Raw genomic sequence first — 12,835 nt, 5'->3', positions numbered from 1 at the left:
TGCCATTGAGACAACTGTCCACAAGAGACCAAAATAACACAGACATTAACAACTATAGGTCACCAAACGGCCTTCAACAATGAGCAAAACCCATATTGCATAGTCAGCTATAAAAGGCCCCGATATGACAATGTAAAACAATACAAACGAGAAAACTAACGGCCTTATTTATTTTTCTTTTAACTTGAATAACCCAAAATGAGTTTGTGTGTACTTTTATGTACTCGGCTGATAAAAACACAAAAAGATGGGACATATTACGTACTAGTATACAGATAATATATGAATAAAGATCGCAATTTCATAAACTATACATTTCAACAATGACCGGCTCAACCTTAATAAAACTATCATGATAATGTGATTTTAAACGTTAAATGAAAAAAAAGGAATGATGAAAAAACATTGGATTTGATGAGACTGGAACGTACACCATCATGCCGATTGCGCAGCGTGTAGGCGATTTTAACCACATTGACACAGCAACTATTTGAAGTTAATAACACGTATTGATCATTTTGATTCATAAACATAGGAACAATTTTTTTTTGTTCTTATTCAACTTAATTGTTTATATCAATGATATGGCCATTTCATCATTGTTGATTAGGCCATGGTCTAAATTAGTTTTGTTTTACGAAACAGACTTTAATTGTGCAAAATGGAAACTGAATTTTTCGTCTGGGGCGTGTTTTATTGTCTCTTCTGCACATCTCCAGAATGTCTTCTGGTGAAGTGTAAAATAAAAATTAATTTTGACGTCGAATATAGCAGATTTTTGTTATGTTGGATGACATAAATTAAGTTTTCGATGACTTTTTTTTTTAAATTAAGATACGTTCCGTAGACATGCATGACTGTAAAAGTGTGCTCTGTTCGTTACAATTTTTTTTTGTGCTTTCCTATATCTCAATTTTTCTAAACAAACCAGGCTTAATCTCCCGCTATTTGATTTTTAAGAATAATATTTCTGTTTACAAAACTTTGAATTTTTCGAAAAACTAAGGATTTTCTTACCCCAGGAGTAGATTACCTTAGCCGTATTTGGCACAATTTTTTGGAATTTCGGGTCCTCAATGCTCTTCAACTTTGTATTTGTTTGGCTTTTTAACTATTTTGATTTGAGCGTCACTGATGAGTCTTATGTAGACGAAACGCGCTTTTGGCGTATAAAATTATAATCCTGGTACTTTTGATAACTAATTAAACTGCACGAAAAATCGTCAATGTTTGTCTGGAATATGACTGATCAAAAAGTACATCTCAGTCTATACATTTTTTTTAAAAGTAACAGAACTGGATTTTTTTTGTATAAAGCTAAGATATCTGGAAGTTCTAAAAATCGTTTTTCTATGGTGCTCCTTGAAGAACATCTTCTGGTCCTAACTATTATTTCTAATGCACAATTTTGATGGTCAAAAACTTCGGACTACCATTTTTCTACAACTTTCATTGTATAGGGATCTATATGTAAGTATACAAGGTATACCAGACGTTTCTTAATAAATAAATCAGTTGGTTGTGTACTGACTGATACTTCATTTTGGGAGAACAAGATTTATCTCAGTACTAGTTGCAAGTAGTTTTGAACACACTTCCAGTAATTGCAAATACTCTTAGTTCAATACTCTATTGTCTTAATTCTAGTTTGCTGGTTTTTTTTGTGTTTGTCTCGTACCGATATTTTGAGTTAATCTAATTGCAACTGATTTGTGCAGGTTGTTTTTATATTGTACTGCTACGCTACTGTTTCAGCTTCGGGGAGGGTTGAGCGTTTACACACATGATGTTGTGCTGTTAAACCACTGTACTAGGTTCGGGGATGGTTGGGATGGTTGGGATCCGCGGCTTACATGCCTATCCCCACCAAATTATGTATGTAAAACACTATTATGCTTGTCCCAAGTCAGGAGCCTGTAAGTCAGTGGTTGTTGTGTGTTGCTGTGTTACTTACTTGTTTTTTGTTCATTATTTTGTATATTAATTAGGCTGTTAGTTTTCTTCTTAGTGATTTCGGGGCCTTTTATAGCTGAGTATGTGAAATGTTGTCTCTTTGACACATTCCCCATTTCCTTCCTCAATCTTATTATGCTTATTGTTGAAGAGCATATGGTGATCTATGGCTGTTAATTTCGGCGTCATTTAGTCTCTTGTGAGAAATTGCCTCATTGGCAATCATACCACATCTTCGTTTTAATATTAACCCCTGCCATATTCTTTATGAACCTGTCCCAAGTCAGGAGCCTGCAGTTTAGTGGTTGTCGTTGGTTCATGTCTCATTTTTGATATTTTTAAAATTGATTTCTTATGTATAATTAAACCGTTAGTTTATTAAATTGTTTCACACTTTTCATGGACTTTTATAAACGGCTTAACAGTATCGGATATTGTCATTATTGAAGGCCTTACGGTTGCCTGTAATTGCTTACATCCACTTCATATTTGAACTCCAGTGGATAGTTGCCATATAATCAATAATCACACATCTCTTCGTTTTTATATTATATATATCTGACGTTTAATTTCGTGTTTCCTGAATATGCATGAAATATGTATCACTGTGCGTTAAAAATTAGCATCAATTTAAAGTTGTGTGATGATTTTGTATCTAAGGTTAAATTGTTTACACTGGTTACAGTTCGGCAGAAGCCTTATTTTATATATTTATATGATACTTTAATAAACATAGAAAAGAGTTTCGCGGGTAAACTTTGGATCAGGTCAAATGTGAAGGGGTTTTCCAACGGAAACTCAGATACGAGTAACGAGACACTTTGGTAGAACACCCCTCCTTCAAGAATGGTACAGCTCCCATCGAGGTATATAAGCAGGAGAGAATCCTAGGTCATAAGTCTTCAGAGACATAAGACCAAGCTACGGTACGTCGATATTCGAGATCGCTGTCTCGTATATATAAGGTATTATAGATAATATTACTAAGTGTAATAAAGAACAGGTCGGTGCCTGTTATAAATACGGACTGTACATTTACAAGCGGAACCGTATTGTACCGTATAGGACAAGTGTGAGTCTGTATGACCACCTTGTAAACTACATAATTGTACCAGAGGAACAAAGACGAAGTGTGTAAACTTGTAGGGTACATTATTGTACCAGGGGGACAACTTTGTTCCTGACCCAGGACAAATTTGTAAGAGAGTACAAATTTGTACCAGTGTATATATATTTTGAGTAGAGTATTTATAGCTAGTTTATTAAAGATTGCAAAGAGCAGTTGTACATATTTTGGTTCATTGACGTTAATATTTGAATAACGATTATTTGTTATATGTTTTGTAAATAGAGCAATTTTGGATCCAGTATCAAACTGGTAACGGACTCATTCTAAAATCGAAACAGACACGCTTACCCGGTGTACACGTTACATAATTTGGTGGCTAGCGGTGGGATCCACATTGTTAATCTTTAAATCCATAGTGAAAGATTATATATCCAAATTTGATCATCTTATAAACTTATATCCAAACTGTCTTGTGAGAATTAACTGTTCACTTTTGTACAGATCGTTTTTGTTCAAACTGTTCACTTTTGCACAGATCAAAATTGTCCTGTTAACGTTTTAAATTTCCCACGGTTAAGTTACGATTATTATTTACATTAGGGATTAACGATCGATAGTGGTACAGGAAAGTTTTTGATTGACATTTATTACACTGTACATTTATGACATTGTGTTGACATTATTATATTGTATGCATGGTTATATCGCAAATTAAAGTACAAAAAATGTCTTTTGATGACGAATTGACAAAACAAATTGAAGATATGAAAGAAACAAGGTACAGAAACAGTTTTGTTTCGTCTACACTTAAAGATCAGGGTGTTCGTCCAAAAGATACTTTTATAACAAGAAATGATTCGGGTCTGGGATCAAGAGGGTCCTCATTGTCAAGAAAGGGAGATAATGAAAAAGTTGATTTACCAACATTCAACAACCCGAATACGCACAAAACTGTAAAATTTTCCCAAATTGATTTAAAGGAAGGGGATACTCTGCCTTTACCCATAAAAAATTGTTATGAAGGGCGTCGTACAAGGCGAAAGCCAGCTTGCATAGCAGATTACATTGTTGAATAGATTTTGTACATTTAACTGAATTAATATGTATATATAGTACTTCAATGTTTTATCCGTTCTAAAAGTTAGTTTTAGACATGCGGGACGCATATGTTTTTGAGGCGTGGGTTATGTGATAATTTTGTATCTAAGGTTAAATTGTTTACACTGGTTACAGTTCGGCAGAAGCCTTATTTTATATATTTATATGATACTTTAATAAACATAGAAAAGAGTTTCGCGGGTAAACTTTGGGTCAGGTCAAATGTGAAGGGGTGTTCCAAAGGAAACTCAGATACGAGTAACGAGACACTTTGGTAGAACACCCCTCCTTCAAGAATGGTACAGCTCCCATCGAGGTCTATAAGCAGGAGAGAATCCTAGCTCAGGGTCGATTGTCATAAGTCTTCGGAGACATAAGACCAAGATATTCGAGATCGCTGTCTCGTATATATAAGGTATTATAGATAATATTACTAAGTGTAATAAAGAACAGGTCGATGCCTGTTATAAATACGGACTTGTACATTTACAAGCGGAATCGTATTGTACCGTATAGGACAAGTGTGAGTCTGTGTGACCACCTTGTAAACTACATAATTGTACCAGAGGAACAAAGACGAAGTGTGTAAACTTGTAGGGTACATTATTGTACCAGGAGGACAACTTTGTTCCTGACCCAGGACAAATTTGTAAGAGAGTACAAATTTGTACCAGTGTATATATATTTTGAGTAGAGTATTTATAGCTAGTTTATTAAAGATTGCAAAGAGCAGTTGTACACAATTTGGTTCATTGACGTTAATATTTGAATAACGATTATTTGTTATATGTTTTGTAAATAGAGCAATTTTGGATCCAGTATCAAACTGGTAACGGACTCATTCTAAAATAGAAACAGGCACGCTTACCCGGTGTACACGTTACAGTTGTATTAAATAAGGGAAACCCACTGATATTAAATAATTTCGGTTGGGGTGGGGACAGGAGTATTTCGTATATGAATATGGTTGCCTGCTAAGAGTTGAAAAATAGGCATGTTTAGCGACATATTAAAATGATCAATAATGCCCTCTTTCCTTCTTCATTCCTCATCAAGTGATTTTAACTGACCACTAGCCAAATCATGAGTGTTGACAGAAGAGTTTGTTTTGTGCCTCTGCCGTCTAGACCACCTATTTAAAAGGAAGCGGTAGAAGAAAACCAGAAGCTCTTCCCAATGCAAAAAAAAAAAAACCCAACAGAAATGGACATCTTCTTGCTCACTACCAAAGAACAGAAAAAACACGCCCCTGCTGTGCTGTGGAATTTTTTACGTGTTAAGTTATATATTAAAAGTTCTTTTAACAAGTATTTAACGAATGATACACTGATTTCTATTCCGCTATAAAAAGTTTCCTTCCGCTATAAAAAGTTTCCTAACAACAGAAACCAGTAAAAATCCGTGTGCGTGTTCCGTAATCACTTACAATAAATATAGACGACCAAGGCTACACTGTACTTGAGAAACTATGTTATACTTTAATATGAAGAAAAACACTTTATAATTTACTTTCTATAATGAAACTTTATTATTATCAACCATTGACAAAAAAATATGTTAAAAACATACAACTGTTCCCGGTCAACCTTAGTCCGATAAAAAAAACGGACGAACATTTTGGAACTTTGATGCCGGTTTTGAGCAAGTTTTTAATTAAAATTCAGTATGAGCGCAGCTTTGCCCCACTGAAATATTTCAACATAAGATGCATTTTGTTGGTATTATTGCTCTGACAAAATATTTCTTTGGGGTAAGAATGCGCTGGTACTTTTTCCGTAAAAAAAGTTAGTGAAAATGAGTAAAAAATTGTGAAAAGCCAACAAATATGCACGTGAAGTGTTGTCAAAACACGGCATTATGACGTCATAACTACAAATAAAATGAATATGTCCAACGGAAAAAGAAATCCATACACATACGAATAAGTAGAATTTGATAAATTCTCAAAATTGAGGCTAATTTTGCCCCTTATAGCCCCTTCTAAATCTGGTATATCGGCTGTTTTATTATTAAATATTCTAATACACGTCCTGTAGGTTATCAATATTTACAATCTAACCTGTATACATGATGCTCTTCACTGCAACTGTTACAGTCATTTATTCACATAATAGATATGACAATATTACCTCTCTCTACAAAATTTAAATAGTTTAAAATACATGTACTTTTTACTGTACAGGAAACTTTAATATTAATATAACGCCGCCATATTGAAACTTAAAGGGGTCTATTGCTAATAGTCAGAATCAGCACCAGATGATTTTTTAAGTGTAACATACCAATAACATATTTATATAAAACACAATGAATACATAATAACATAATACATGTTTGCATTGAAAAATAAATGTAACAATTGAAATATTGGTAACCAGCCAAATTACTGACTGATATCATTACACACAATACCTGCTTCTATAAAATATGTGATGTCAAGATTTTGCTATAAATTGTTGAATTGTATCATCTGACATTAAGAAAACAAATTTGTCCTGTAAATCAAGATCGTTAAAAGACAATAACAATAAAAACTAACGAGTAAACAAAGAATCATAAAACCAAAAGACATTGACATCAACAGTTACAAATAATAAATAAGAAACAACAAACTCAGGAGCCTTGGTTCACACCGAACAACAAGCTATCAAGGGCCCCAAAATTACAAGTGTAAAACCATTCAAACGGGAAAACCAGCGGTCTAATCTATACTAAAAAACGAGAAACGAGAAACATGTATAAATTACTTAAACAAACAACAATTACTGCACATCAGATTCCTGACTTAGGACAGGTGCAAACATTTGCAGCAGGATTAAACGTTTTAAGTGTACCAAACTTTCTCTCTTTTACTGAGACAATAGTATAACATCATAACATAGAACAATACACGATAACATATCAATTGGAAGACTTAACTCAATCAAAAAACGTAAATTAACACACTATGAACGAATAAATTTGACATGCGATACCTGAATAAAATTACATATTTAATTAGGTTATTAGGGATTTATATTTAAGGTCAAAAGTAAATAAACAAGTTTAAACAAAGCTATGGTAAGATATCCCTGTGAAATATTTAAAAATTTATACAAAATCCTCACTTTTGAAAAAAAAACGGTATATATGGATTTTGATATTATATGGCTGCCATCTTGGAAAAGCTGCCATATTGAAATAATATATTTGATTAAACACCCAGAACTTCTACCATGCCAAGTTTTATGCTTTAATCATTTAAACCAACAATTTTTCACAAATCTGCATAACTATTGTCCTTCACGTTAAGATGCCTAATTTGAATTGCCTAATATGACCGAGATAATTTACACCATCCCATGGCTCAGTAAGAGACTTTTTCAAAGTCAACCTTTTTTGCAAACTAATCAATAAAAGATAATGTAAAGGACAATATATTGAATGAACATTAATTATCTAAATAAATTGCTTCAATTCTACGTTTTGACCTCAAAACCTTTTCATATTGTCAAAAAAAAACTTATTGTTTCACTTAAAAATGTAGTTTTTTTATTAACTGTTGAGATGTTTTATTCATGACGTCATATTCAAGTACTTTCAATTAAAATGTTTCAAAGATAATTAAGATTGGAAAATGTAAAATCACAAAAATACTGCACACGAAGAAAATTTAAACGGATATCTCTAATCAAAACGCAAAACCAAAAGCTCAAAACACATCAAACGAATGGATAACAACTGTTTTATTCCTGACTTGGTACAATAATTTTTTTGTGTAAAACATAGTGGATTAAACCTGGGTTTATAGCTAGCTAAACATTTCACTAGTCAGTCGCACAAAATTTCATTATATTGACAACGTTGTGTGAACAAAATGAAAAGACAAAATAGGTCAAAATGTCACAAATATAGGTACAGCAGTCAACATTGTGTTATAATCTTTATCACTATAAAATAAACAAATATATAACAAAGAAGCACAAAAAGGCATATATACAAAGTAAATTAGCAAAAATAAAATACAAATATACAACAAGAAGTAATTGTAACAGGATTCTGTTACGAAGTCTCCCAAACAAGCTCCCATAACTCGCCATTTATATGGTCCAATGTTCATTTGATTTGAATTTTTGTCCAATACAAGAATATATATGGCTTACGGGTGGGGATCTCCACCATTTACAAGTATTCAAACAGGAGGGGGTGGTGGTAACCCCCATAGACTTTATCTACATTTCATTTGATTTGTTTTATTGTCCCATACAAGAATATATGTGGTTTAGGGGTGGGAATGTTGACCGTTTACAAGTTTTTAAAGAAGAGGGGGTAAGGTGACCCCCTCTCGGGACTTCCCTTTTATTTCATTTCATTTGTTTTATTGTCCCCTACAAGAATAAATATGGTTTAGGGGTGGGGATCTGGACCATTTACAAGATAATAGCACATTCTCAAATTGAACGGGGTGGGGGCAACCCCAGGAACTTCCCTTCAATATCATTTGATTAGCTTTATTGTCCCATACAAGCATATATATGGTTTAGGGGTGGGGATGTTGACCGTTTACAAGTTTTCAAACAAGAGGGGGTGGGGTGACTCCCTCGGGACTTCCCTTTTATTTCATTTCATTTGTTTTATTGTCCCCTACAAGAATATATATTGTTTAGGGGTGGGGATCTGGACCGTTTACAAGATAATAGTACATTCTCAAATTGAACGGGGTGAGGATGACCCCCGGGGACTTCCCTTTAATTTCATTTGATTTGTTTTATAGTCCCATTCAAGAATATATATGGTTTAGGGGTGGGGATCTGGACCGTTTACAAGATAAAAGCATATTCTCAAATTGAAGGGGGGTGGGGATTAAAACCATGTATTTAGTTACAGCTATCAGATTAGCTAGACCAATTATTCATATTTTATTCAAAAGATCCACTTTTTAGTTTATTTGAAATGAAATTCACCCTCTTTCACAATTAAGTCACACACAAAAAACAATTTCATTTATTTTAGAACTAACATAACGTAAGTTTTCAATACAAAGGTTATGCGAAGACAAACTGATTTTTGTAATGTTTTAATGAACATCATATACCATATCATCAATAATTAAAATGTATCTTCCAAAAATGAGTAAAAACGAACATAAAACTTCAAATCAGTTATTTAGTATGGCATCAAATATAATGAGCAAACATACGAGGTAAATAACCCATAATAAATAAACTGACTAGTGCATACACCGAAGTCGATGCAGGAACGTTATTAGATTAGATTACCTTAGCTGTATTTGGCAAAGCTTTTAGGAATTTTGGTCCTCAATGCTCTTCAACTTCGTACTTTATTTGACCTTTGTAACTTTTTTGGATTCGAGCGTCACTGATGAGTCTTTTGTAGACGAAACGCGCGTCTGGCGAATATACTAAATTTATTCCTGGTATCTATGATGAGTTTATTTACAACCACTGGGTCGATGCCACTGCTGGTGGGGATTTATTTCCCCGAGTGTATCACAAGCCCAGTAGTCAGCACTTTTTGTGCTGACATGAATTATGGCACCCTCAACGGAGTTGGGGGGACATATTGTTATTCTACGTTTCTTTTTATGGCACCCTCAACGGAGTTGGGGTGACATATTGTTATTCTACGTTTCTTTTTTTTCTTATTTTTCTTTTTCTTCTTGCACACATTTTGTCCGTCGTGTTTCTCGGAATCCAATGGACCAATGTTGATGGAACTTTACTATAAGGAGGACCCCCATGTAAAGTTGTGCACCTTGGTATGGAATGGTAAAAGATGGCCGCCGTTTCCATGGAAACAGCATAAATGCGAAAAAAATCAAAGTGTTCCAAACTGGAAGAAACTCCACAGGAATGTTGACTGGCATGTCCTGATTTCCAGTTTGACTTTGGAATTTTCAAAATGGCTGCCGTTACCATGGAAACAGCTAAAATATCAAAAATTCTAACTCTTTCGTTATAAGATCCAACTGGATGAAACTTTATGAAAATGTTCTCCAGTATGCCAAGATGTCGAGACAATATTTGGATAGTTCAAAATGGCCGCCGTTGTCATGGAAACTGGGGCCAAGTTTTGCATTGACCCTATGGAAAAATGCATAAAATCAGCATTTTCTCAGAGAGTATTGCACCAAAGTAAATGAAACTGTATTGATATATAACATGACATGTGGCAATGAGATGTACGCTTTTAGAATTTTGGAATTATCTCCTGTAACCATGGTTGCAGCACAAATGTTCAAAATTTCTAAAAAAAATAAAGTGCTGCAAACTGGATGAAACTTAACAGGAATAGTGACTGACATGTGCGGAGTTGCAATTTGAAGTTGGAATTTTCAAAATGGCCGCCGTAACCATGGAAACAGCAAAAATATCAAAAATTTCAAAATGCTTCAAACTTAATGAAACTTTGCAAAAATGTTATTAGACATCTGTAAATGCATTCTTCGACTTTGGAATTTTCAAAATGGCTCCCGCTCACCTGGCAATGAGGGGAAGGGTGCCATCCGTTATTGCTAGCAATTACAAATCTAGTTTTTCTTATTTTTCTTCCACACATTTTGTCCGCGCGAGTTCTTGGAATCCTATGGACCAATGTTGATGGAACTCTACTATAATGAGGACCACCATCTGAAGTTGTGCACCTTGCTATGGAATGGTAAAAAATGGCCGCCGTTTCCATGGAAACAGCACAAATGCGAAAAAAAATCAAAGTGGTCCAAACTGGAAGAAACTCCACAGGAATGTTAACTGGCATGTGCTGATTTCCAGTTTGACTTTGGAATTTTCAAAATGGCTGCCGTTACCATGGAAACAGCTAAAATATCAAAAATTCTAACTCTTTCGTTATAAGATCCAACTGGATGAAACTTTATGAAAATGTTCTCCAGTATGCCAAGATGTCAAGACAATATTTGGATAGTTCAAAATGGCCGCCGTTGTCATGAAAACTGGGGCCAAGTTTTGCATTGACCCTATGGAAAAATGCATAAAATCAGCATTTTCTTAGAGAGTAGTGCACCAAAGTGAATGAAACTGTATTGATATATAACATGACATGTGACAATGAGATGTCTGCTTTTACAATTTTCGAATTATCTACTGTAAACATGGTTGCAGCACAAATGTTCAAAATTTCCAAAAAAAATTAAGTGCTGCAAACTGGATGAAACTTTACAGGAATAGTGACTGACATGTGCGGAGTTGCATTTTGAAGTTGGAATTTCCAAATAATTTCCGCCGTAACCATGGAAACAGCAAAATTGTCCACAATTTCATAATGCTCAAAACTTAATGAAATTTTGCACAAATGATAACTTGCAGGTGTTAGTCCGGCGGCTACAAGCATATTTCAGACGAATTGTGCACATCCTGCTACAAGCATGAAATTTGGCATAGATCTTCCTCAACTATTACTCTTTCATTTCAGATAGGGAGGCATTTGAAAAAAATGTCTCACTTCCGGTAAAATCCAAAATGGCGGACATCATACTTAAATAACCCCTTTATCGAAGGCTATTAAGGTAGAGAAGGACACTGAAGACCAAAAAAATCTAGCCAATGAACTTTCTTAAATTTCCCATATATTGTTCATTGGGGTGTACCTAACAAAATATCAAAATTTGAGAATAGGTTTCCAGGCTATTTTTAGAAATATTCTTTGAAAAAGTTACCTCCCTTTGCAGTCCTAAAAATGTCATTTTTTGGCCTGTTTAAGCTATAAAGGTACCTGCCAAAACAGGCATATATAAATTTTTTTTAACTTTTTCTCAGAACATTATGATAAATGAATATTTTGAAATATTTTAGACATAATTTTTTTTTTTAATTTTTTTTTTTTTCAAAATGGCTACCCTTTTTTGCAATATGCCTGTAACCGGTTTGTGTACAATTTTGCCAAAAAAATATTGTAAAAGTAAAAAAAAAAATTGTGTCAATGAACTTTTTTTTAAATTTGTATATAAAATACTTTATATCCATGCTACAAGTTATAAAAAAATAAAGATATGCTTCCAGGGAAAAAAAAAGTTACGGGGATAGAATGACACCCTGTCACACACCCTTTTATGCAGATTTCATGAAAAATGTTAAAATTTTCACTATTTTTTTTAAATATCGTAACTTAAGGTGGGATTGTTTCTTTAATGAGCATAGATTTTGCAGCTTCCATGTCTTTGTAATACTTTTTTATCCTTTCATTTAACCTTCTTTATGCTGAGAGGAGGTTGCATCAGTTTTGAATATTCAGGAAGTTGACAGTTGACCTATGAGCATAATCATCATTTTCATGGTTAATAATTCTTGATGAAAATATATGAAGTATTCATAACTATTTATCATACCTTGGTTTTTTTTTCCTCATGTGAAAAGGATTGTCCTACTAATTTATATATATCATTACAGTGTATTATGTGTTTCGTGATGTTTTAATTTTTTAAAATTGTATGATTTTAATGTTCTCATGCTCTTGTTTAGTAGTTTTGTTGAGTGGTCACTGCTTGGAAATACTAAGATCTTTTAATTGACTGTTGATGTTTATTTTTTTAAATACACCTAAACATATAGACTATTTTGTTTGGACTATGCTCATTGTTGAAGGCCATACAGTGACTTATAGTTGTTAATTTCTGTGTCATTTTGGTCTCTCGTGGAGAGTTGTCTCATTGGTAATCATACATCTTTCTTTTTTTATATGAATAGTGTAATGTTTGATCTG

This window comes from Mytilus edulis, chromosome 4 (assembly GCF_963676685.1).
Source record: "Mytilus edulis chromosome 4, xbMytEdul2.2, whole genome shotgun sequence".
NCBI lineage: Eukaryota > Metazoa > Mollusca > Bivalvia > Mytilida > Mytilidae > Mytilus > Mytilus edulis.
Note: the sequence above shows the minus strand (reverse complement) of the source record.